The 26090-nt window shown below is 40.2% G+C and overlaps 1 protein-coding gene and 1 non-coding gene across 2 annotated transcripts in view; both read right to left on the bottom strand.

The window, feature by feature from the left end:
• Positions 1 to 26090, bottom strand: part of LOC147581987 (uncharacterized) — a 155217-nt gene that overhangs the window by 98602 nt on the left and 30525 nt on the right. The window lies entirely within an intron of this gene.
• On the bottom strand, positions 2603 to 2711 carry LOC112859142 (U6 spliceosomal RNA). Its single transcript, XR_003223459.2, has one exon. It is a non-coding gene; the product is annotated as a U6 spliceosomal RNA (small nuclear RNA).

Genomic DNA, 26090 nt, shown 5'->3' with positions numbered 1-26090 from the left:
AGGGGAAGAGAGGAAGAGAGAGAATCCCAAGCAGGCTCCATGTTGCCAGCAAAAAGCCCAACATGGGGCTCGAACTCACGAACCATGAGATCATGACCTGAGCCAAAATCAAGAGTCAGACACTTAACAAACTGAGCCACCCAGATGCTCTGCTACTAGTTTTTGATAGATGACTGCACTGCCTGATTTGGTGGTATTCTAGGAATAGACAGAGCAGTAGAGAGAATAAGAAATCCAGAAATTGATGCAAACTCACAGAGTTTATGTACCTATTTTAGTATTTTGACCTATGCTGTTCATTCATTCAATCATTCATTCATTCAACAAATATTTCTTGAATATGTGGTATCGGGCACTGTTTTAAGTATTGATGAAAACAAAAAGATGCAAAAAAAGAGATAAGACAGAATTGTCTTATGTCTTATGTCTTAATCTATGACATAGAGGACTGCACTAATATGTCCATTTATATATGAAGAACTAAGGGTAAAAGGGATATATGTTCTTGCCCAAATACATATGAGTAGTAAGAGATAATATTAGGATTTAGATCCACGTCTGTATGTCTTTAAGGCCCATGTATTTTTCAACTGCTGCTAATTTCCATCCCAGTAAGCATTTATAGGAGACTGCCCTAAATTTCAAATCAAAAATATCAAATGAATCTGTTAATGACTTTCCTTTAAACTGTAAGAACTGTCTACAGAAAATGTGTACCTTAGAGAACTGCATGTTTCCTTTTTTTTTTTTTTTTAACATTTATTTATTTTTGAGACAGAGAGAGACAGAGCATGAACGGGGGAGGGGCAGAGAGAGAGGGAGACACAGAATCGGAAACAGGCTCCAGGCTCTGAGCCATCAGCCCAGAGCCCGACGCGGGGCTGGAACTCACGGACTGCAAGATCGTGACCTGAGCTGAAGTCGGACGCTTAACCAACTGAGCCACCCAGGCGCCCCTGTTTTTTTTGTTTATGTTGATTTTTGAGAGAGAGAAAGAGTGTGAGCAGGGGAGGGGCAGAGAGAGGGAGACACAGAATCCGAAACAGACTCCGGGCTCTGAGCTGTCAGCACAGAGCTCAATGCAGGGCTCAAATCCACAAACTGTGAGATCATGACCTGAGTCGAATTCGGATGCTTAACGGACTGAGCCACCCAGGTGCCCCAAGAACTGCATGTTTCTTGATATTGTTTTTGTACTCTGCGCAAGAATACAGTAAAAAGCCTAAAAACAAAATTTAAAAGAATAAGTCTTTCCACACACACACATATATATACTATACATACACACACAGGGAAGACTATACATACACAGTTATGAAGCAACCTTGTAAAGTCATTTGTTCTGCTTTTCCCTGGTCAAGTCACAGGACTTTAATTTTTTTTTTTAATATCATATACTTCTCCTGGAATAAACATTTATTTAAAAATAGTTCATTATTTTTTTCATGAAATAAATTTCACGGCAGTAATAATTTCTTAAAGTTTATTTATTTATTTTGAGAGAGAGAGGGAGAGCACACGTGCATGCATACGTGCGCCAGGGAGGGGCAGAGAGAGAGAGGGAGAGAGAGAATCCCAAGCAGTCTCTGCGGTTACAGTGCACAGCTCAATGCAGGACTCAATCCCAAGACCGTGGGATCATGACCTGAGCTGAATTCAAGAGTCAGGTAACCAATAAGAGACTCTTAAATACAGAGAACAAACTGAGAGTTGATGGGGGTGGGGGGTTGGGAGTTTGGGGAGGTGGGGAAAATGGGTGATGGGCATTGAGGAGGGCATTTGTTGGGATGAGCACTTGGTGTTGTATGTAAGTGATGAATCACTAGAATCTACTCCCGAAGCCAACACTACACTGAATGTTAACTAACTTGAGAAAAAAAAAAAAGTTGGGTGTTCAACCAACTGAGCCACCCAGGCACCCCAATGGCAATAATATTTTTAAAGTATGATTTCCATTTTCACTTAAAAATAAATGATAGTTCAGGTAGTTTTAATTAAAAAAAAACTTTAAAAAAGACCATTTCTTAATTTTTAAATTATACAATTTTTGTCATATAAACGTGGTGACATTATTAAGTTCCCTTCAAATAAGCTATTCTATTTCATAGATGATATTTTTCAACAAGCTGCACCATGCTACATAAAAAGGCAGTGGAGTACAAATGTATAAAATGATTTTTTAAGGCAATAATCAGTTTTATCATATCTCCTAACACTGGAATAAAGCCAAATTTGTGCATTGAAGGTAAAGAAATATACTGTACATATAGTATTTTTGGGATGTGTATATGCCAGTTAAAAACTGAATTCCAGCTAAAGACCAAAGCACAAGATATGAATAAAATTAAAAAAATATAACAAGGAGTAAAAAGGAGTCTTTCTCTTCTGTTCAAACTGAAATCAAGGATTTTTTCCTCAGCTTTTTTTTCTCAGTGATTCAATCTTGGTTATTAATAGTAGCATTTGCATTTCACAACTGAGTGCTAATTTCCAGAAACACCCTGAGACCTCCAGGGTTTAGCTGTGTACCTGTCAGGCAAGCCCAGGATATTCTGCAGTGTCAAGTAACCTGAAAACTCTCAGTTTTTTATTGTGTGATTTTTTTAATATGGAACATTTCGCAAATTTGTGTGTCACCTTTGCACAGGAGCCACACTAATCTTCTCTGTATCATTCCAATTTCAGTATATGTGTGGCCGAAGTGGGTGCTCCCAGCAGTTTACAACAATGTTTATTTCTCACTCACGTGCATATCCATCCTGGGTCAGCAATGATCTTTGCCCGCTCTTGGAATCACTGGCAACCTAAGCGGACAGAGGCTGCATCCCAACAGAGTCAGAGGAGGGGAGAAGAGCATGGAGAACTACGTACTGATTCTTAAGGCCTCTGCCCAGAAAGGACATACATCACTTCTGCTTACAGGTAATTGACCAAAGCAAATCACATGACCAAGCCTGTATCAACAGGGTAGAGATGAACAATTCTTCCACCTTGAATGTTTATAAATAATACAGTCATCCACAAGCTCTAAAAATACCATGTGCATCATTTCATTTGGTCCTGATGACACCCCCCTGTGATACAAAGTGCAGGAAAGGTGGGGGGTGTGCTGCAAAACATTTCAGCAGAACCAACCCACCAATGTTCGCTGCTTCTGCAATTTCTCGTCTTCAACATCAGCCAATCGGATGAGCACAAAGGGTGGGACAAGGGCAGATCAAGGCTCTTTCCAAATTGCTCTGATGCCCACCAGCTTCTTGCATCCTACTGCCTGCCTTTGGAGTGCTCCCAATTCCTTGTACTCTCTGCTATTCCTTGGAATGGAGTGGGTGGGTCAGGCTAGAGGGGCAATGACCAACAGGACAGAACTGCCAGGGGACATAAGGAGGCACCAGGGTAGTGAAGCCTGGTCATCCAATCTGAAGACACGGAGCCACCAACAGAGTGCAGCTATGTCCCTAGAGACTGATGGATGTATTATACAATGAGAATGCAGGGTGCCTGTTCCAGGTGAAATCTTCAGGATAAATGCTAAAAATAATATGCTGTGATAGGTAATAGGAGTAGTAGACAAGAGCTTCCTACTTGATAAAACTCAGTCAAGGGCTTTCAAGAGTCGTAAGCTCTTTGGTCTCCAAGAGGGGCTCTGGGTGACCCAGAGGTTGTTCCTGACCCCGATGTCAACATGCTCACTGCTTCCGCCACAATCATAGGTAGATTCCTCGCTTCTGGTGACTATGGTCACAAGACTTTTCCCTCCTAGAGTGGCTGAAAGGCAGACATTAGCAGCTTGTAGATGGAGTCCCTTTGTTCCTACTGGGCTGCTTCCACCACCCTGGAGCTGCACGTGCTACACTGCATTCCCTGTCCATGATGCGGTAGTGAGCCCCAGTCCTGGACTCTTCACCCCTCTACTCTGGGCAGTGTGGTACAGTTGTAGTTAAGCACACAGGTGCCACCATCAGACAGACCTGAGCATAAATCTGACTGTATCATTTGCCACAGTCGAATGTCCTTTAAAAACTCTGCTCCTCCATTCACTTATCTTTAAAGTAGAAATCAGGGTGCCTGGGTGGCTCAGTTGGTTGGGCATCCAACTTCGGCTCAGGTCATGATCTCGTGGTCCATGAGTTTGAGTCCTGCGTTGGGCTCTGTGCTGACAGCTCAGAATCTGGAGCCTGCTTCCGATTCTGTGTCTCCTTCTCTCTCTGCCCTTCCCTCCTTCTCTCTCAAAAATAAACATTAAACATTTTTTTTTTTAAATAGAACCGATAGGGGCCCCTGGATGGCTCAGTTGGTTGAGCATTCAACTTCAGCTCGGGTCATGATCTCATGATTTGTGGGTTTGAGCCCCATATCAAGCTCTGTGCTGACAGTGCAGAGCCCACTTCAGATCCTTTGTCCCCATCTCTGTCTGTCCCTCCCCACTCATGCTCTCTTTCTCTATCAACAAACATTTAAAAAGTAAAATAAAATAGAAATGATAATATTATTTATTGCCAAGAATTATTATTGTATGGGTCAAATGGGTTCAGGTATAAAGCATCTATCATATTATCTGACCTATAGAAAGCCTTCAATTATGCTAGCAACTATTATGTTCATCATGATTGTGATGATAATGGGCTACTCAGCTGTACAGGTAACACACACACACACACACACCCTGCCATTGAGCCTGGATCCACCAAGCACTGCTGTAAATCCTCTCTTTTTCTTCACCAGGAAAGTGGCTGCTTTCCCTAAGGGCCCAAACCCCTCTCTTTCCTTCTTCTCTCAGAAGCATAAAGTAAAACACCTTGAATTCTGCCTCCAACAGTCCTTTCTGTCCAGGAAACTCCTGCAGAAGCACCTCATGGGCCAGCCCCCAACCCCACTCCTTCCATTCTTGTGGACTCTGCTCCCCAGAGTCATGGAACATTCAAGAAGCTGTCTTGGTATGCACTAGGCAAACTAGCATCCAATGGACCACTAAATATGTGATAATATGAATAAAGTAAAACAAAATTAGCTTACAAATGCTGAGAAAACCGCACCTATTAAATTCAGAGGCTCAGAAAATCTGGATCACCTCAACTTCCCAATTCTAAAGTTCCACTGAATCTGCTTCTTCCTCAGAGTTCTGCCTACTACCCATTACTCCTGTTGAGCAAATTGAGAAGAAATTAATTTGTTTTTCATCTTTTGGCAAGTTTCACAGTATTAGAGGAAAATAAAAGTATTTTATTGACTTGATAGTGAATCTGAAAGGCTTTCAGATCTATCTTCACGTCAATGAATGCTCTAAGGGTATATACATCATCAAAAATAAAATTAAGGGCAAAAAAAAATGAGTAAAAGGAAAGCAAACTTTAATGCTAAAACAGCCAGTAAATTTATAGCACGGTGTATGTAGTACACACAGCTCCAGAATGGGGAGAAATCTGTTGTGTTCAAGGAACAGAAAAGACCCCATACAGCTGGAGCACCATGGATGAGGAGGTCACTGGTGTGAGATGTCAGATTTGATATGGTAAGTTGAGTTATTAGACCCAATGTCTCCCTCCCTCTCCTTTCTCTCTCTCTCTCTCTCTGTCTCTGTCTCTGTCTCTGTCTCTCTCTCTCTCTCTCTCTCTCTCACACACACACACACACACACACACACACACACACACACACACATGTTCTTTCCTTTGACATGTCTCTGTAATTCCTTTCAAAGAGGAAGTAGATTTCCTTACTCCTGGACTTTGCCCTGAAATTGTCTTTGGTTCATGGGATATCAGCATGCTCAAGTGCTTGGAGTTGCCCTCTTGTGCCGCCATAGCCTGTTGGTGACTGTGCCAACAGGAGAATGAGAGGTCCCTGGAGCACACTGGCCCCATGTAAATCTGCAGCGTGAAGCAGAACTGCCCTGTCCATGCAGCCTACACCAGCCAGCCCCCAGCCAAGCTGCACTCATGTGAGCAAATACGCTGGGATCGGAGAGCTGCCCTGGCTGACTAGCAGATCCCTGAGGAAAAGGGTTGTTTTAAGCCAGATTTTTTAAGAGTCATTTATTCCTTAGCATCACTGTGAAATATCTAACCAATACCAATCTTGTAAGGCTTTGTACACCAGGGTAAGCATTAGTTTTATTCCTGGGAGAGGTTTTTATTTTTATTTATTTATTTATTTATTTATTTATTTATTTATTTATTTATTTTTAATGTTTATTTTTGAGAGACAGAGAGAGACAGAGTGCGAGCAGGAGAGGGGTAAAGAGAGAAGGAGACACAGGATCTGAAGCAGGCTCCAGGCTCTGAGCTGTCAGCACACAGCCTGATGTGGGGCTCGAACTCACAAACTGTGAGATCATGACCTGAGCCAAAGTCGGATGCTTAACCAACTGAGCCACCCAGGCTCCACTGGGAGAGGTTTTTAAAGAGTTCAATGGCATTATCCGATTTACAACGAATGGATCATAAAATCATTGTAGCCATCCAGGCAAGAGAGGCTTGGACTAAAGTAAGACAACTGAAGGAAAAGAGAAGTGGATGGAATCAAGGAGCTTTGTGGTTTAGAGAAGAGAAACAAAGAGGGAGTTATGGGGCTGGGGAAATGTGAAGAGAAGGAAAGGTTTTGTTTATCTGGTTTTCAAGACATGAGATTACTAGAGCAAGTCTGCATGCGCAAGGGAAGGATCCAGGGAAGGGAGGGGCCAACGCTAATGCAGACACAGCCCTCACTGTGAGCCTCGCCCTGTCCTAAGTGGTTCACTGAACCCCCCCTTTTAGTCTGCATGAGTCTGTGAAGTAGACAGCATTAACACCACATTTTACAGATGGGGCAACAGAGGCACAGAGATGGTACATAATTCTTTTAAGGTCATACACCTAGTAGGTGGCATAACCAAGATTCACACCAGGCAATCTGACTCATAGCCTGTGTACTTAGCCACTAAAGCAAACTACTGCATGAGCCCTGACCCCAAGAAGTGAGAGGGGATGGCACCACAGTACAAGAGGTGAGGCTGGTGTTCAATAGGCTGAGGAATGCTGCATCCATGGAAACAGGAGTGAAATGGAAAGAATGGTTACAGATGGAGAGAAGCTGTCTGCTGGGAAGGTGACAATGATGGGGGTGTCCCAATGGGTGAGGAGGACTGGAAGCATGGGAGATGCTGGTCAAGAGATGGATGCTTGGGGCACCTGAGTGGTTCAGTCGGTTAAGCAGCCAGCTCTTGATTTCAGCTCAGGTCATGATCTCACAGTTCATGAGTTCAAGCCCCACATCTGGCTCTGTGCTCACAGCGTGGAGCCTGCTTCAGATCCTCTGTCTACCTCTTTCTGCTTCTCTCTCTCAAAAATAAATAAATGTTTTTAAAAAGTTTTAAAAAGAGAGAGAAATGGATGCTTGAAGTAAAGATATGGACATAGTCCAGTTATGGGCAACAGAAAGGTCAAAGTTAAGACTGCCAAAGTGGAGGCTGAGGTAGAAAGAGCAATCCTGGATCAAAGAAGCCAAGGTGCCGGGAGATGCCAGGGATGTGTGACAGGAAGACAGTGAGGCAGGCTGGCCAGCCGTGAATGGGAAGGTCTTGGGGCAGTAGATAGAGCAACAGAGAGGGGTGGTAAAGTCTGAAGGCATAAAATCCAAAGGAGCTGGGTGTTTGAAGGAAGAAGCAAGAGTTACGAACTTGATGCTGGAAAGACACCACAATCTCCAGGCCTGTGGTACTTGCACCATGAATAATAACAATGATGATGACAGAACATCGATACTAAGCTGCTTCCACTGGAGAAGACTGCAGGGGAGGTGATGTCCATAGCCAGCACCGGGGTTTCAGTTAGGTCAAACAAGTGGTGAGGACATTCAAAGCAGCAGCTGCGGATGTGAGGGGTTTGCTGTGATTGCCCATAAAGTCCAAATGACACAGGGAAGAGTTTGGGAGGTTGAGGAAGAGGAGGAAATTGGGTCAGATGAGTGGAGGTAGAGAACAGTAGCAGAGGGTACAGATGATGTGGAAGCCTGAAGGAGGTGGCCTTCTGGTGGGTATGTGAGAGGCACGATGGGATTAGTTTCGACAAGCCCTGGAGAGGCCTGGTGTCCACATCATGCCAAACAGTATGGGGCTACAGGGCCACCACGTTCCTCTCCTGCTGACTACAGCGGTGATGGCCTGCATTGGAAGCCAGATTCTGAGGCCTTTCTCATCTGTCCACAGATAGCCAGGGGCTAGCAGTGCAGGCCCAACAGAGTGATAAAAAAATTAGAAAATTAGAAAATTAATTCATCACAGTTCTGCCTCTATTGTATAACAAAGAATAATCATTTATCTGCTTAAATGGACAGCGATTTAAAATATTAGGGATTAGAAAGTACTGAACTGGTCTTTCTTGCTATGAATTGTAAAATTGCAAAATCCCAAGCATGCTTTTGAAAGGAACTTATGCTCTTGACTATACTTGAACACTAATGACTTACTGAATCCAGAATTAAAGTACACAAATGATTTTCTTAGAAGGAATAAGCATAAACAAGATACTTATTCGGGGTTCTTTTCTGCTGTGAACATTGACTAGCATTATCAGAACAGAAAGTATTCAGATTTGCTTCTGCTGAGAAATGCATCATGACATTGGCAGGCATTCAGTTGTTGTTTATGACAGATAATCTTGTGGCATATTGTTTTGTTTCTAAATGTAATATCTCGTAATTCCAACGTCCACAAATGAGTGGCTAGTTGATGAGATTATAATACAACTACGTAATATATCATACCATATACCTGTTAAAAAGTGAGGTATATCTATATATGCCAATAAAGTGAGAAATAGAAAGATATAGTACAAAACATACAGAATGATTATATGTGTGCGTACAGAGACAGACAGAAAGAAAATACACACAGGAAAAAGAGAGTTACATATGATAGGTAATTTTTTTAGGGATTCCTTCTTGAGAGGGGAATGTTTCACTTTTAAGTTTCTTCCATGTTTATCTTTTTTACATGTTCAGTTGTGGAACAGAGGAATGGGGAATAAATAAATAAATCAGGGTCTATCCATCACAGCCATTAGAAAATCTCAAAGGTCAATCAAAAGGGACTCTTGTCCCTTGGATGAATCCTGTTTGTCATTTAAGCTCGTCTGAAAACTCACTATTGCACTGACCAGGGTTCTTCTGTAGCTCCGTACATTTCCTGTCTTTCAGGTAAAACTGCATTTGCAGAAGCGTGTCTGTATCCAAACTAGATTGTCTGCAATCTAGTTTGCAGAATCGGTAACTTAGAGATCTTTGTGGAAATCGATCGGCAGGAATCTGTAATCAAAAAGGATCATTTTTTGAGTGAAGAAAAAGCGGGTTTTTTTTCCAGATTAGTAGAGGTGCCTAGAAGAGGAAGACAAGGAGATGAATGAAATGAGATGGAGTCTGACCCTTCATATCCAAGTCTCTGGTTTCAGATTGTGATGAAGAGAAGGCCTAACCATGAACCTGAAGGGGCAGAGAGAAAGTCCTCCCCATCCTGCAACAGACTGAGAGACTGCGTGTGGTATAGAATTGGCACTGTGCCCAGCGACATCCCCAGGGCAGCAGCAGGAGCTTGGTGAGGAGACAAGAGAAGAATCTGAGTGGATAAATATCTGAACACAAGCAGACACCACTTTGGGGATGCCTGAGATAAGGAGAAGCGTTTCAGGAAGGGGATAAAATAGGAGCCAAGATTTCCCATGATTTGGGCAACAGTGCTAACAGGATCTGCACTCAAGCCCCACAGGAGCTCCAGGATATGTTTCTTATTCCACACTTCTGGTGCCGCAGAAAACTATCGCCTCCAGGACTACATCTGAATTTAGGTCACAATTTCTTTGCTGAAGACTGCCAAAATACTTAGTTTCTCTTTTTCAACTCAAATTACTCTGTGCTCGGATCATAAAAATTCATGGAATCTTCCATTTGCCTTTGAGTTCTCATCTAATTTTTTACGACACATCTCCACTTGACATTGTGATGAAAACTGTCCTCTTTGAACATTTAATCAAACACTAATCACGTAAGCGTTCACTATTTAAAGAACAGCCCCAGGAACTCAGAATCCTTGAAAATGCACTTAATTTTAAGTTAAGTCACTGAATATTCCTAAATAAGAATAGCAGGATTAAAAAGAAAATGTAGAGACTCAATGGCATTTGCCATATGCCTCCATTCAGGCACTAGGCTGTACTTCCAGCAAAGCTGTCTTCAATTTAAGAATGTGCCATAGGCTCTATTGGAAAGAACATAAATAATGGAAACTGGAGCCTGGAAAATGGCAAGCTGGCTCATCCTCTCAGAGCATCATCCGTTAGATCCAACTGAAAAAGCTAGAAGCTATAAAAAATGTATGCAGGACTTCTTTTTAAGCATTAACACACCACTACTTTAAATGTTGGTTCTGACTGAGAAATTCCTCTCTGCAGGTGCTTTTTACCCCTATAACCTCAGCAAGCTGCCAGGGCCTCAGGAGACTAAACAAATTGCTAACTTAAAAATTCATTATAGTATCTGTTCCCTTTCCAAGACATAAAATGTACTCTATAATTTGCTCTTCTGAATCTCCCGAGACCTTGATCTTCAAGGCCCTGTGTGCTTGTATGACGCCATTTCTTGTCCATTATTAATATACTGGATAGGCTTTTTAAAAACACATCACACCCAAAAGTCCTAAAATGGGAAGTGAAAATGTCACTAGCCAGCACATTAATTTCCCTGAAGTAAGCAATAGTAAAAATGATGACAAAGTTGATGACAACACAACTAGGTTCCTGGCAAGGAAGTGTGAACAGTTCAAGTCCATAGTTTACATTTACCAACACACGGTGGCAAATGAATGATGAAGTCCAGGGGCATGGAGTCACCGTTAGAGGTCTATGAACAAAAGAATTTCAATTCTGTGCAGCTATGAAAAATAATATAAGATTATTGGGGATATAATATAAAAGTAGAAAGTTTAAATAGGCATTATTTTAAAAATATATCTGAGCAAAGGCCGAGGCTTAGTACAGATAAAGCAGGTAGCTGCTTACCTTATCACATTTCAAACACTCTTGTAAAAAGGGCACATAAGCCCAAAATGGTTACAACTCAAAAAGGCCAAGTTGAGATGCTTCTAGAATGGGCCCATGTGAAAAGGCAGGATACTAGAATCCAGAACTGGAGAAACAGACCCTGTCACAGAGCACAGTGAGATCCCTGAGAAACCAAAGAAAGAGTGAAAAATAGGTGCTCTGGATATTATTCCAAACTAACCTGTTGGAGTCTAGGTCATGATTAATAGCTAGATTTTCTTTCTCTGAAAGCTTGGGTCTGAATTCAGTTCAAAGCACATCCCCAAAATTCAGTCAACAGACAAATATAATAGACATGGATTAAATGGATGAAGAAACAGAAAGGCCTAACTGGAGAAAAACCCACAGATTATTTAACGATAATGTTTCTTTTTTTGAAATAGAGCACTTTTTGGAATGCAATAATAGATAGATGGAGGCAAAGGGAACAATTTGATTAGACGGGGATACAGGAAAAGTCCTAGGACACTAAGAGTTTGGCCAGTCATCATAATCTATTACGGATGAGATCAGAGATAAGCAAAATCACTTTAAAGAGACAGAGTAGCTAAGAGCATGATCTGACTGTAACTCAATCTTGATGATACTGGCATATATGATGAAAGATTATATCACTCAGAACACAGAATCTGTGGGATACTACTGGTTTATTCTGGAGATGTTCTCTGCCACAGGACTCGGATTTATACCAGGCATCTCCTCGGCCTTAAGGATCCCTTGAGACGATTTACATAATATTACTTCAATTTTGTCTTCACTTAGCATCCTTTTGACTGTGAATTCAGCCTTTCAGGCACCCTGATACAGGAAGGATTCATGAAATGATAAAAATGAATATTTTAGTGAATGAAAAGTGATATTGCCCATCAAAATTAATAAATTAGGGGTGCCTGGGTGGTTCAGTCAGTTAAGCGTCCAACTTCGGCTCAGGTCATGATCTCACGGTTTGTGAGTTTGAGCCCCGCGTCAGGCTCTGTGCTGACAGCTCAGAGCCTGGAGCCTGCTTCGGACTCTGTGTCTCCCTCTCTGCCTCTCTCCAGCTTGCTCTCTCTCTCTCTCTCTCTCTCTCTCTCCCTCTCTCAAAAATAAATAAATATTAAATATATATATGTATATATATATATATATATATAATTTAAAAAATAAATAAGTCGACACTCAGATATATACCATTCTTCTGTAAGTTAACATCAGTCTGTCCTGTCTTCTCGTCTCAGGAGACAGCTCATGAAGCACTGACATGTAAATTTCTAGAACTGCAAATCAAACATCAGACCTGGACAACAGGAATTTTACCCCACTTTGTGGGAGAAGTTGGCAGCCAGTTGGTTAGCCCCTCATTAAGTGGTTCTACCCCAACATGTAAAAATAAACATGAGAATACATGATCCACTTAATATCCTGTGAATTTAGCACTAGTGATTATGTGCTTCAGAAATTAACTATATAAATCAATAACCAATATTAAACCCATTAGTTTGTATAAGAGTAGACACCATATCCATTGTTTGTTGTGGGCCCTAATGCACTGCCTGACATTTATTAGGAACTCAAGAGATTTTTTTTTTTAATAAATAAAATTTAAGAAAGGAAGGGAAATAAAGGGAGCAAGGGAAAAATTCAGGTTCTTTCCAGTTTAAGCTACTAAGTGAGATGTGATGACTTTTCATATGACTGTTGTGCCAAGTGGTTTCCATCTTTTTGAGAAGCTATTCATAAAAATTTTTGGAGGCAGAGAGAACTGTGACTATATGGCAGTCATGCAACTAGTCTGTTTACTATAATATGAGGCTGTGAAGATTCAAGTTGTTCCTGCCCTGTTGGGGGAGGTCATTAAGAGGATATGACCTACGAGCTGGACTGCAGCAATTAGAGGCTCCTCACCTGTCCCCTGTCCTCAGAATGTGCATCCTGCTTGCCTTTCCCGCTTCCAGAAGCTGCCCCAATGGTACAGCCTTGAGACAATGATGTGGTGTTGAGCTTATGTGACTGAACCCAGTGAAGGCCTTTATGTAAATTCTTAACACTTGGCAAGCAGGTATGGAGATCTCATCTGGTGGCTGCCCAAGACAAGCCTCGTATGTAAGTTCCTTTGCCAACTGACAATCTGGAGTGGCCTTTTTCTTCAGTCTCCTTGCCCTCGTGTATGGTGGCTAGTTTCTGATTACACCCAAGAATCTCCCAAGAAGCTTGCAAACCAACATGTTTAATATATGAGATTATTTAAAAATAATTTCCTATTTATATTTACTATCCAGTTTGAAGAAAAGAGACATCTGAAGGTCTCTGAATGAAAACAAAGAGAGAACAACAACCCATGAAAAGGTGGATGAACAACTACCTTTATATTGTCTTTGTGTTATCGGAGGGAACAGAGCATGATAAACCACAACAGATAATCCAGGATGTTCATGCCTTCATCAGGGAAACTGGGCAGGACATTTGCACACACTGTATGCTACTTTGTCATCTTATATTACACTGTGTTGGCCTGTTATGAACTCCCTAACATCAAAGCTATTTCTGTGCTTTTAAAATGTCAGAGTTTAGGGGCGCCTGGGTGGCGCAGTCGGTTAAGCGTCCGACTTCAGCCAGGTCACGATCTCGCGGTCCGTGAGTTCGAGCCCCGCGTCGGGCTCTGGCCTGATGGCTCAGAGCCTGGAGCCTGTTTCCGATGCTGTGTCTCCCTCTCTCTCTGCCCCTCCCCCGTTCATGCTCTGTCTCTCCCTGTCCCAAAAATAAATAAACGTTGAAAAAAAAATTAAAAAAAAAAAAATAAATAAAATAAAATAAAATGTCAGAGTTTAAGGTCCAAGCAAATACCTAAGCCCTTAAGGGAAAAAAAACTAAGACTTCAAAAATCTAGTGAGGACATTATGCTAAGTGAAATAAGCTAGATACAAAAGGACAACTATTGTATGATTCCACTTATATGAGGTACCTAGAACAATCAAATTCATTGAGAGAAAGTAGGATAGAGGGGGCCAGGACCAGGGGAGGGAAGAGGGAATGGGGAGTTAGTATTTAATGGGTACAGAGTTTCATCTGGGGATGATGAAAAAGTTCTGGAGATGGATAGTGGTGATGTTTGCACAACAATATGAATATACTTAATGCTACTCAACTGTATACTTAAAAATGGTTACAGTGGTAAACTTTATGTTATACAACAAAAAAAAAATTCAGTGAGAAATTAATTACTCACTAGACTCTGAAGTCACAACTTGAATGGAGAGAAGCTAACAACCCAGACACATCAATCTCCTCTTCCCATTCACATGGCTGGTATATTGAAATGTTCTGAAGATCAATCTTCCATTGAGACCCTTGAGAAGGCTAGTTAGAATGACCCTTGCCACCCTAGCAGTTAATGATTCCAAGAATTCAAGCATCTACTACTAATAGCCATCATTATCATTTACTGAAGGCCTATCATGTGCCAGCACTGATGCCATTTCTTTAGAAGGTAATTCAAAGACCTTTGTGTTCTGGCCACAGCTTACCTCTCCAGCCCTACATCTCTTGGGTTCCATGTTCAATCTATACAGAATTATCTGCATTTCCCCAGGATGTATCACATTCTTCAGCCCCTGCAGCTCTTCACACGTACAGACACAGACACACAAACAAACACACACATGCCCTTTTTCTTGTTCTACGTGTGGTTCCCTCCTCTCTACATGTAGCCAACTTTGGATCATGCCCTAGGCTTAAGCCTCAAGATCCCAGCTCGCTCCAATAACCCCTCTGATCACAGCCAAAACTAAAGTTTATCAAACCTGGCTTCACATTAAAATCACCTGGGGGACTTAAACATTACTGGTCCTCAAGTTTTACCCCTAGAAATTCTGATTTTAACTAGTCTATGATGTGACCAGGATATTGGTAGTTTAAAAAAAAAAACAAAACTCTCCAGGGGATCCTAGTGAACAGTCAAGGCAGAGAACTGCTGACCTAAACTGAATTATTTATTTTCCCCCTTACACACCCGAGGCCCCTCAAGCTTCTCACTGTCTTAGCCTGCATCTTAATTTGTTGTAATAAGTTGTTAGCTTGGCCCTCCCTTTTGAACACAAGCTCCTTGAGGGAAAGTTCAAGTTCACCACTGTATCCATATAACCTAGAACAGTGCCTGGCACATGTAAGCGTTCAATAATCACCTTGAGTTGCTTTCTGAAATTGATTTTGCACCCACTCCACATGATAATTTGAAAATGAGCCCACTGAGGCTTAGAGAGGCTCAGTCACTTACCCAAAGTCCACAGCAAGTGAATGGCAGAGCCAGATCAGAACTTTGCTCTTTCTGACTGCAAAACTCTATTTACTACGCTACAGTGCCTTCAAACTTCTTGAATAAGTTGCTCATATTAAATGAGTTGTTCCTGCTGAACAAGTAAGAAATAAAGGCAAAACTTGTCGGGGCACCTGGGTGGCTCAGTCAATTGAGCATCTGACTTTGGCTCAGGTCATGATCTCGCAGTTTGTGGGTGCGAGCCCCGCATCCAGCTCTGTGCTGACAGCTCAGAGCCTGGAGCCTGCTTCGGATTCTGTGTCTCCCTCTCTCTCTGCCCCTCCCCTGCTCATGCTCTGTCTCTCTCTCTCTTTCTCCTTCAAAAATAAATAAAAACATTAAAAAAAAAAAGGGCAAAACTGGAAACTCTAAGTATACTGTGAATAACTGCATAAAATACATCCAACAATCGCTCAGTTTGCTAAACTTGTTGGAGACAAGTTTGATGAACAATCAGCAGTGTGCTGCTGGAGAGGCTTAATCACATTTCTCAGAGGAACATCTATTTTTCACTGATTAGAACCCTTTTTTTTCTAGGACTCTGATCCAATCAAACCTGAAATGGTTTTAACGTACCTAGTCTCCCAGCAAACAACAAACAAAACAGACCCAGTGAAAGAAAACTGAAGTTGTAATGTCCACTGCAACTTTCTCAGGCAACCACACCAGGAACTGCCGCTCCATCTGAGGGCCAGCCTGTAACACATATGCTCAAAATGCAAAATGAGGACTTCAAGTTTCCCGTGGTTGCTCATTCTCTGTCACAGTATCTGTTTTCTCCAAAAGGCAAACACTGCTGGGACCACTCCACTGCCTGGCTAGACCAGAGCACCCATCATGGGACCAGATGCAACCGTGGAATAACAACCAGCACTTGTTGGCTTGTGAGGCTTGATGCTGTCCTGAGATGAACCTCCACTGCTCAGGTTTCCCTTACCGCTTAGGAGAGGAGCTTGGCTGCCAAGTGCCAGGTGGCATAGGAGTGCCAACTGCTTACTTCTCAGTACCCAGCGCCACTTTTTATTATGGAAAATGTGAAGGATGTACAATAGCAAGTAAACACTTCTACCCACGATTCAACCAGATGGTAAGCACCGAGTGCACAAGTCTGTGATGAAGATGGTGAGCCGGGCCCCAAGGCTGGGTTTGTACAAATGTTCTCACGGCATATTACAGGATGGGACACTCTACAGTAAATCTCAGCACAAATGACTAAAGTGCCCTTTTTTATGATCCTGGAAGTCAGGAAGCCTTCCAACCATGACAGTACAATCTGTTGGAACTTTATAGGAGGCCTCTGCCTTTCCTTGCTTCACTCTGTGGGAATAACAGCAGATTGGAAACCATGGCAGTTAGGAGCGGAAGTTGTAGAGTCAGGTACTCTGGGTGTGAGAGCCAGTTCAACTGCATATTAGTCTTGGCACCTGAAATATCTTGTTTAACATCTTCTAGGTTTGTTTCTTCCATCTATGAAGGGGGAATAAAATAGTAACTAATGGATATTGTGATAATCAAATGAAATACTGCAAGGAAAATACTTAGTACAAATCCAGTTTTTTTTTAAAAAAGGTGTTCGGTAGGGACATCTGGGTGGCTCAGTCAATTGAGCTTCTGACTCTTGGTTTCATCTTAGGTCATGATCTCTTGGGGTTCATGAGTTCAAGCCCTGCATTGGGTTCCACGCTAATGGTGCAGAGCCTGCTTGAGATTCTCTCTTTCTGCCCCTCCTCCCCCTCTCTGAAAATAAATAAATAAACTTTTTAAAAAAGAGGTGTTCATTAAATGGTAGAGTTTGATATTATGAGCGATAATGGTGTTGGTTCCTCTAATTCTATCTTGCTTGGTCTTGGCTCAATGGATGGCCTCTTCGGCAGCCAGCTCCCTGGAGTCCCCTAGTGCTTCACGGTCACAGCCACCTCCTCTACATTTCCACTGCAATATTCTAGGAGTCTATGAGTGGCCAAGTGAGTTGTATAATCAAAGAAGCTCTGAAGTCAGAAGACTGTGAAGTCACTTTGCCGGAAGTGGCATGTGAAGGCCTGGTGCATGAATTGGCTCTCTAAATTTAACTCATTTATTTGTATCTTATCCCAATCTCAAATACTGATGGGATTTTTATTTATTTATTTTTACTTTTGGCTTACTGATTTATTTTATAGTATTTTATACAAAAATTTCTCACAATATAAAATATTACATATATTCTATTCAGCCAGCGATCTTCAAGTTTGAGTGTGCCTAAGTATTTCCTGGAATGCTTATTATACAGTAGATTTCTGAATCCCAAACCCAGAAATTCTGAGTTTGTATATCCTTGTATCTGTACTCTGAGGAAAGGCTGTATTAGTACTTGATGGGATTTTTTTTATTACTTTATTTTATTTTTTTTTAGAGGGAGAGAGAATGTGCACAAGCTGGGGAGAGGGGCAGAGGGAGAAAGAGAATCTTAAGCAGATTCCATGCTCAGTGCAGAGCCCAATGGAGGGCTCGATCCCACAACCCTGGGATGGTAACTTTAGCTGAAATCAAGAGTCAGACGCTCAATCAACTGAGCCACCCAGGTGCCTCTGGTAAAAAAAAAAAAGTTTTTTAAGCACATATAATCAATGGAGAAAAATAAACAGCTGAGGAAGTCAAAGGGAAGAGAGAATATAGATAGGGAAATAGCAGGCCAGCCATATAATTTCACCTAATCAAGTCCCAGACAACCGTGGGATACATATAGGTAAATCTGGCTATAAATATCCTGTTACCAAAACAAAGAAGAAAAATATGATCAATTGCAAAATTCATATATGCCAAAATATGTCTTTTATGCCAGCCACTGTGCTAAGCATTTGATATGTATTAACTCACTTAATGGTCATAACACTTCTATAATTTGGTGTTTTGTTGTTGCCATTTACACAGATGGAAAACTGAGGCTCTGAAAGGTTAAAATAAATGGCATTAGAGACACTGGAATCCTAGTTGTTTGGGTTCATCGCCTGGGGTCTTAAGGAATAAGCTATGTTGTTTTGAGAGACAACATGAAACAAATAATAAGTTTAGAGGAAGCATTTCCTAACACGAAGATCTGAGCCTTCAAAAAGACCAAATAGTCTTTGACAAAGTAATTGGGTCTCCAGATATGAGGATGTCCCAGATCAAAACAAAAAAAAATTGTTTTTCATTTTAAGGGTGAAGGAATATGATGTACAGCTGACAACTTTTTTGTTTGTGTGTGCCAAGTAAGAACATTAAAACAAGTACCAAGGATAGTGGACATCATTTCATGAATACATGACACTTAAGCACCAAAAAAAAAAAAAAAAAAGCATAATGTAAAACATAAAGGACCTTATTTTTTGTTTGTTTATTTGTTTGTTTTAAAGTTTATTTATTTTGAGAGACAGACAGAATCAGCACTGACAGCACGGAGCCCAACAAGGGCTTGATCTCACAAACCATGAGATCATGACCTGAGCTGAAATTAAGAGTTGGATGCCTAAACTACAGAGCCAACCAGGTACCCCTAAAGGATCTTGTTTTTAAATTCTGAATAAATTCAGTTTTGTGAAAAAAAATGTACACCATCTATATCTTTCTCATTTGCCTCTGGCAAGAACAGTCACAGAATATCAGTGGTGCATGAACTGGCATTCAAGATTCCTTGACAACATCTCTGTGGAGTCTCTATGACCCTATCACAGCGTGAGCCCAAAAGCAGAACTGAGACTCCATCCTTCTCCTGGCTAGATCTCAGGAAGGTTTCAAAATTAAGTCTCTTAAGGACCAGAAGATTTGATCAGGTCAGAAAACGCAGAAGGTCAATGGAAAGTGACCAGAGTGGGAGCCCTCAATTTATGATTTTCATGCAAGATGCACACAGCCCTCACAAATAGGAACACATCACTGCACTCTCCAAAATACACCATGGTGACACTTACTATAAGGCTATAATTCCAGTCCTGAATGAAACCAATGACTATGACTTTTAAAAGAACATGATATGTTTGAAGAAAATAGAAGATTAACACCAGAACATTATTCGATTTTCCCAGTGCTAACACATTTGGCAGTATTTTTCTATTTTGGTGAAGAATTTGAGTTGCTTATAAATTTATGCTGGGCCCTGGGGCGCCTGGGTGGCGCGGTCGGTTAAGCGTCCGACTTCAGCCAGGTCACGATCTCGCGGTCCCTGAGTTTGAGCCCCGCGTCAGGCTCTGGGCTGATGGCTCAGAGCCTGGAGCCTGTTTCCGATTCTGTGTCTCCCTCTCTCTCTGCCCCTCCCCCGTTCATGCTCTGTCTCTCTCTGTCCCAAAAATAAATAAACGTTGAAAAAAAAAATTTTTTTTTTAAATTTATGCTGGGCCCCAATGGATGCTTTCAGAGAGAGACTGAAGCAAAGCAGCCCCACTCTTTCAGAGAGTTGTATTTACAATACCTACTGTTCCTATATTTCCATTAGAATGCAATTATCCTTCTTGGGAAAAAATAAAGGTCACTGGGTTAATGGAGCTCACCTCTCTTTTTTAGTCCATAAATAATAAATAAAATATAATATTTAAAAAGAAAACCACATCCTGCATACCACTGTATTACTGATGCTCTTTTTCATAGGACATTTGAGTATATGGCACTTACAATGGCCATAATCGTTGCTGTCCATCAAGCTCCCACAGCACCGGTTCAGTAAAGAAGTACACAGCATGCATCTATTAAGTTGATATTCATCAATACTAAAACGTTGAAGAAATTTCCCATGACACTTTCAAATCAGATTACAGTACATTCCACTCTGAATTTGAGCAGCATATCACAGAATGATTTATCCTAGCAAATACACAGAAAATCTCATGAGCTTTATCCGATAAGCATTGACAAATGTATCCATTTTAAAAATTCTACATAAATACAGATTGGAGCACATTCCTCTGCTTCCAGAATGGCTTACCAACAGGACTTGTGAGTGGGCAGTAGGCAGTGCTCATGACCATGCTAATAAGAATAAGTATCTCTAGGCAAGATTCTGCTGCCACTAGTTTGCCTAATGAAAAAACAAAGACTTTCTGCCAGCTGAATAGCTGAATAGGGCTCTCAGCCCAAAAGAGCCTAATCAATGCTTTCACTTCAGGCTTCCCAAGGGATCAACTAAGCAATCGCTCCAGTACCTGGCACATCAAGATTTATAAGGCAGAGTAGGAACACATGGCCTAAATAGCTTTGGAAAGCCATTTGTTTTGAGAAAAAAACAAAAACCTTAGAGCCACAAATGTTAGATCACCATCACCCCGTACCTAAGGCTATGTGACTCCTCAGATTAACCTAAGAAATGTTTTAAGTAACAAGGAAATTATAATATACACCTGAGCTTGCTATAAGCCCTGTTAAACACTTGTAAATCACATTCCCCTAAAATAATGAAAATGAAAAACTCTGCTTTCCACCTGACACTGGCTTGTGTGACAAAATATACCTCAGTTGCCAACCAGCAGTACACAGGGCTCCCACCTCATCAAGAATTTCAGGAGCATCACAGAACACCCCGGAGAATAGGCACTTTAACTTCAAATTATAAACATAACAATGAAGCAGCCAACTGTTTTCCTAAGCAATACAGCATTTAAAGTCACAATTTTTTAAAGTTGATTTGAAGGGTATGTATCTGTCAACAGCACGTAATTATTTTTAATTATAATTAGCAGCAACGAAAGTAAAGACTACCATGTAGTGGGTGTTGTTCTGCCAGGCATGGGTCTGATAGTTTTATAAGGGTTTTCTAATTTAATCCTTGAAAAATCCCTATGGTCTGTGAGTGGGTGACAGGTTGCACAGCACCCCAAAATACGCCACTTTGGCATAAGGATTATTTCGAGCTAGGGACACTTAAAAAACAGCAGGTGCAAGAAGGGCATTCTAATGTCCTACTTTTCTTCCTGAAAATACGTGATTAAAAACTCTCATGTGAAGGATGCCTAGAAGACTCAGTCGGTTAAGCGTCCGACTCTTGATACTGGTTCAGGTCATGATCTCACGATTCATGGGTTCAAGCCCCACATCGGGCTCTGTGCTGACAGCACAGAGCCTACTTATGATTCTGTCTCTCTCTCGGTTTCTCAAAATAAGTAAAATAAATATTAAAAAAAAAAAAACCCTGCCATGTGAAAGATGCCCTCCCTGTACCAGGAAAAAAGAACCATGCTTCAACAGGGAGTCAAAGCTGAGAGATTCTGTACAAACAGAACTTGTTAAAATACTTCTTATCTTCCTTTAGCCTCCCCATATATTCTAGTGACTTTCCCACAATTAACCTCTGTTCCACCTCATATAAAAGTACTTTCTACAATTTTGCTATTTCTTTGGGTCTTCATGTCACGGTGAGCGCTCCTACATCACATAAAACTTACATAAATGTGTATGCTTTTCTCTGAGTAATCTGCTATATATATCAGTTACATTTTCTACCCCAGATGAAAAATCCTAGAAGGGTAGAGGGAAAATTTTGCCTCTCCTGCATCTATGATGGTTTGTTATCTAATTAACACTAATGATCCATCAGCACAGTGTTAAGATCTAACATTTAAATAGAGACACTTAATTTTCCTTAGTATTCATTCTCAATGTAAATATTTGGGACTTTGAAATTTATGTAGGCTTCCCAAAAAGATTTTTTTTAATATTAATCATTTTTATGAGTATCATCAAATACTTCTTTACTCATCACCAGAAATTATACATCTGTTTTACATAAAATCAAAGTAGGCTGATTGCCATTAGTTAAAAGGCAGATTTCCTGAAAACTAAAACAAATGCACCTCTTTTAGAATTATTTTAGTTCTGACATTATTCTTACAATGAAATTCTAGGAACTTGTAGATTTATAAGTATGCATCATTTTAACCAAATGATTAAAAAATATAAATCTTAAAAAAATATAAATCTTAAATCTTATACAATTGATAAATAAGGATTGGCTTGGACTTTCCATTCAGATAATCTATCAACTCCAGTAGGATTAATTTATACCAACTCTGGTATAAAACCAGAACTCCAGGTCAAACAAGTCTTTAGTCCGGACTATTTCAAGTGCTTAAACAGCTGCATGATCTGTAACCATGCATAGGGCTGTGTCCTAGCTCCATTCAACAACTTACCACTAAGAAAAAAGGATGCTTTGTTCTCAAGACAAAGGCTCCACTCGGAGTGGAGATGCTGACCTAGATCCATGATGCTCAATGAGGAGGGATGGTTTAGTGTAACTATGTACAAAATTATAGCACTGTTTTATGACTATGGTATTGAAAAAGATGTAGCAATAGAAGTCAAGGTGAGGTTATCTTAGAGAAGGGAGAGTGGTATGACTTTAAATTTAAAATCTCTCTTTGCTTGAGCCAGGACATCCAGGACATCCGGGACATCCGTCTTCCCCTGTCCTTGGACTTTGGCACTCCTAATTCTCAGGCCTTTGGACTTGGACAGGGCCTTACACCGTCAGGCCCTCAATTCTTGGGCCTTTGGATTCCAACTGGCACTTATACCATTGGTTCCCTTGGTTCTTAGGCCTTTAGACTTGGACTGAATTACACCACTGGCTTTCCTGGTTCTCCAGCTTGAAAGCAGCAGATTCAGAGTATGGGACTTCTTGATCTCCATAATAGTGTAAGTCAATTCTCATCTCTTTCTCTCTCCATATATATATATATATGGAGTATATGTATATATATATATATATACTCTCTCTTTGTATATACTCCATATGTATATATATACACACTCCATATATATATATATACACACTCCATATATATATATACACTCCATATACATATATACACTCCATATACATATATACACTCCATATATATATATACACTCCATATAATATATATACTCCATATATATATATATATATACACTCCATATATATATATATACTCCATATATATATATACTCCATATACATATATATACTCCATATATATATACTCCATATATATATACTCCATATATATATATATATATATATATATATATATATACTCTCTCTCTCTCTCTATATATATATATATATATATACTCTCTCTCTCTCTATATATATATATCCCATTGGTTCCGTTTCTCTGGAGAATCGTAATGAATACAGACTTTTTGAGAAACACCAGTCCAGATGATTTAAGTTTCTTCCCTTTAGTTGATAAAACCAACGACTCTATTTGATCCACACATAGTTGAGGCAGCATGGTGAACAGAGCACAAAATTCAGGTTTCTACTCCCACTTTGGCTACTAACCATCTGTATCAACATAAGCAATCCATTAGCTGACCTCCAAGGCTCCATCTATCACTAACAGTTACTGGTCCTGGGGAAGATCTTGGAGTCCACAGTGAGTCATAGGTTCCAAGAGTGCCTCCAAAACACCTCCAGCATGAGAATATTCAGCCAGTCACAGGTTGGTTAGCTCCTTGACCAATGCTCAGTCTATCAAGAAATTTTCGACCCAACAATGATGATTCATAACTAATTCATCAGTGGGAAGGCCATGCAAAAATAAGGATTGATTTTTATTGAAAATTGTTAGAAATACATCTATTCTTTTTCCTTTGCCCTTCTCATTGAATTTCTTACAAGTAAAATATATTGAATCCATCTGTTAATTGGTATGCCCATGGCTGGTGCCCTGGTCCAAGATCTGCTCATTGATCTCCCAACTGTTCTCCAAATCCATGTTGTCCTTTCTCTGCTAATACAGCCCCCACATCATTACACCAGTCACCTATCTAAATGTTAATCTGATCCATCTCCTTCCTACTTAAAGACTATCAAATAGCTCAAAGTCCAGATTCTTCAGCACTGTTTCCAGTATCATATCTGACCTCAAATGACATTCCCAAAATCAACTCTAACAACTGTTCTCACCTCCCAAGACCTTTACTCTTAGGGACTTTTGGATTCAAGAATCTCCAAATCCAATCTGTCCTCAACTAAATAAAGTTACGAAATAAATTTTATTACTACACACAAGCTGCTCTCTTGCCCTAAATCCTATCCCTTTTGCATAAAATTTTTTGCAAGGATAGAATTTCTTTAAAGAATCAAAAGGAGCTCTTTTAATCAGTAACTATTTGGGGTACACTTTATTTTTTTAATGCCACTCAGCCTCCAAATTTATATGGTTTGTAACTCATTTAACTGGTTAATCATTCATATAACAATCATTTATGAATCTTGTGTGTCCTATATTTGATGAAATATATATTAGGCTATCTGTTGGCTCTACCCTAGGGAATAATGTGTTTTTTCTAAGCATTTCAATTACTCAAATATTTCATACTTGAGGTCAATACTACAGCATGCTATGTAAATTATTTTAATGTAATGACACACATAATTAAAATTTTTTTTCATAAAAAATCATGGTGGGAGACCAAGAAATTGAGGCAATATTTACCCCTTTGATGTCACCTTCTTTCAAACTGACTTAAAATTTCAGAGTTGGTATTTTTGTTCCTGCTCGTATTACTTGACGTGACCTTTAAATGTCCAGCAAGAATCAAATAGGATTCCTTTGATATATGTCTATCTTATAACCATACTTTCAGTTTCAAATCTGTAAAGAAAAAATATTAAAAAAAACATTTCTTCTGCAAAATGGCAAGTTTGGAGTCCCTGGTGGCAAACAAAATCCTTTTATCTTCATCTGTAAAGAATTTTACTTTTTGTTAAGAAGCAATTATCATCCTCTTCTGGTATAGACCTTGAAGGCAGGGATCCCAGCCAACTTGTCCGCTACTGTAGCATCAGTGCCTAGAATGGCGCTTGGCTCAGAAAGTAGGCACTCAATGAAAACATATCGAGTGGATTAATGAATAGGCAAAAGGAGGTGTTGCACAACCACAAAACAGAAGGTCTCCATATAAATGAATTCCTTAAAGTGTGCTATTTCACCAAATATAGGCATTTTTCAATCCACTACTGCTAAATTCATGATGTAAGGAAAGAGTTTTGGCTTTCTGAAAGACATACATTTGGTGTTGACTTGCATTCCTTTCATCAAAACCTTTCATAAGTACTATATTCAGAAATGGTTTTGTAAATCTGCTACTTTCCCCTATTTGTAGGTATTTAGCCAAAGGAAGGTAGTTTGCACACACCTATTTTAGAGAAACAACCTCTCCCTGTTAGTAATGCATGGCAAACTTTAATGGACATAAAAAATTACCTGGGATGGGGCGGCTGGGTGGCTCAGTTGGCTAAGTGTCTGACTTCAGCTCAGGTCATGATCTTGCAGTTTGTGAGTTCGAGCCCCACATTGGGGTCTGTCCTTACAGCTCATATCCTGGAACCTGCTTTGCATTCTGTGTCTCCCTCTCTCTCTGCCCTTCCCCAGCTCACATTCTGTCTGTCTCTCTCTCTCAAAAATAAATAAACATTAAAAAAAATTTTTTTAATTACCTGGGACATTTGATTTAAAAAAACTCAAGACTCCTTTATACTCTAGAAAATTCTAATTTGAAAGGTCTGGGGTGCAACCTATATTCCTAAAAAGCTCTCCAGATTATTTTGATGAGGACTACTCTGCAAGAAACACTATATTTGAGGCTAAGAGCAAACATTATTTGTTTTTTTAATATATGAGTAATGTTTGTGAATGCTGGAACAGAACATGCTTTACAAAATATTAGGAAGTCTAAATAATTTCAGATTTTCAGTTAGTAATTATACTACCAAGAGTTCTTCCTTCCTGGAA

Source organism: Puma concolor, chromosome B1, assembly GCF_028749965.1.
Source record: "Puma concolor isolate L17-30 chromosome B1, mPumCon1.1.hap2, whole genome shotgun sequence".
NCBI lineage: Eukaryota > Metazoa > Chordata > Mammalia > Carnivora > Felidae > Puma > Puma concolor.
Note: the sequence above shows the minus strand (reverse complement) of the source record. Positions and strands in the feature narration are given on the sequence as shown.